Source organism: Anoplophora glabripennis, unplaced genomic scaffold (genome assembly GCF_000390285.2).
Source record: "Anoplophora glabripennis isolate ALB-LARVAE unplaced genomic scaffold, Agla_2.0 scaffold95, whole genome shotgun sequence".
Classification (NCBI taxonomy): Eukaryota; Metazoa; Arthropoda; class Insecta; order Coleoptera; family Cerambycidae; genus Anoplophora; species Anoplophora glabripennis.
In genome coordinates this window covers 718,504-720,857 of record NW_019416252.1, presented here as the reverse complement: position 1 = coordinate 720,857, position 2,354 = coordinate 718,504, and positions in this window count along the sequence as shown.

Below are 2,354 nucleotides of genomic sequence, written 5' to 3'. Positions count from 1 at the left end.
TACCTACCTAGGAACTGTACTAACCTAGCAAGATATTACAATTTTGTATTACTTTAAAACAAAAACTACGACAAAATAAGAATTATTTATGCAAATGAAACTGCCGTATTAATGAATTTTGTCTAGGTTGAAATGACATGAAAAATACTTTTTCGCAAATACCTACGTTACCTATACTGAAAATAGTTAAAATCAATAACTTACCTTTAAACACATCTATGAGGTCTTCTAACCCCCAAGATATAAGAATTTGATCTATACTAATACTTGCATCCATAATGTATTTAAAACTGACGACAAAAAAGAACCAACAATCAACAGGTGCATGCATAAAATGGCGCGTGTACGTGTTTCACTTAGCTAGTCCCACAATAAAATAGCGGGAATAGGGCAGTCAGGTGGTAGGTTCATTCCTTCAATACCGTTTGACATCGACAATTGCCGAATAAGACCCGATCAAGGTTTGATAGTTGGTTATTATTAAAGGGTGTTATTGTAACAATATTCTGGCGTATTTGAATTATAACCCGATTTATATTCATTATATTTTGGGAAATTAAATATGTGGCTAATAACCTTTATTGAAAATTGTATTATAATAATAACACGTAGTAGTATTCGATATACTGCATCATTAATAATTCGTGAAATATTATCTCAAGAAAGTAAAATAATTACCTATACTTGAAACACCATTGTGATTATTGTTTATCAGATATCTGGTATAGAAAATGGTTTAGCAAACCTGTCTAATTAATTGAGTTTTCTCCGTGTACTTTCTCCCATTAGAAGATCAACTCATCTGAGCCGTTAATCAACCTATTACAGAGAAAAACGTTACAACGTTGCTCTCTAATATAGGAGGCCATAGAAGGCCAACGCTCTCCCAACATGGATTCTCTTGTTGACAAGACGGCGGTGCATTCGCATAGCACATGTAGTACTGTCGCGTTTTCCTGTTCACAGCCCTTACAAAGAGATGGTTCACATTTTCTCATGCTGTGTTCAGTGTCCAGTTTGAATACCTATCACCAGCCGAAGATTTGACCTAGACATGGCCAGGTATGTTTTGGCTGTATCCTTGCTAGGGTATTCTAAGAGCTGCTTAGCAAAATAACAGCTATTTAATTCATCCCACTGTTTCATAAATTCTTTGTGGGTGTATTCTTTGATAATTTCAACGAGTGCCGTGTGCTTCCGCTGTCAGCACTTGCTCTTGTTGTTCTGAGGCTAGATTCTGTGAGGTCACAATCTTGATCAGAACCCCTAGGTCGACTCTGATGTTGATTTTGGTTCCAGTAACAGATCGCGCCCATTGCTTCCAAAATTCTCCGTTTTTCACTATGGCCATTTTCAGTAGAGTCTTTGCAAAAACTTCACTGCAACTGATGGTTAACCAAATCAATTCAATACCTCAATTTTTTGAGCATAACACTATACTGAAATTATCGCGTACATTTTCTGAAAAAGCAGAGTAAATTATATCAGAAAATTGTAAAATGCAATTTTTAAACAATTCCTGACGATATGTACATACATGACAAGATTTTGTTATAATATATTGTAATTTCTTATGTTCAGGACAAGGCAACTAACAAAGGCAAAAAATTCAGAGCGCTGTTTGTTTGTCTTACGAAACAACCAGACCTATCGATTTTTAATAAAAAAAAAAACATGAATACATAGAAAAACATTTTTTCGTTATTTCGTTATCTACCACAAAATAGACAATACTCTCTAGACTCTAAAAATAACATATAAAAGGATATAAAATGTAAATATATTTTTTTAGGTCCAGCTGAGATCAACTAAAGATGCAAATATAAAGTATACAAAATTTCATTATTTTAGGAATAAAAGTGACACCATATATAAAATAATCCTATAGAATCAGGAATCTGATAAGTAATTCTTAATTAATTTAAAAAGATATGTCCTAAAATTCATAATATTGAAAATGGTGATAATCATTTATTTGTTTAACTTCCGGTGTAAGTTAGTGTCACCAGTCACATTGAAAATTTTATCAAGGAACATAATTTATAATTCCAGAAATATAACGAGCGTTCAAATAAAAACGTGGTCAAGTTGGTTCTGAAAATTTGGACGTAGGGCGTAGCGTATAGCAAATGAACTTAAACGTCATCTGTCAAAGCGCTATATCGCCGCTATCAATTTGAATATTTTCGTTTTAAAAAGCGTTTAAAATGGTGTTTTCTCAAGAACAAAAAGTGTTTATCATAGAGTCCTACTTTAGAAATGGACGCAAGATTGATGGAATATGGAAGTATTCTATTGAGGAATGTTTCATAGAATTTCAAAATCAATTTCCCGGCGTTGTTGAGTACAAAATT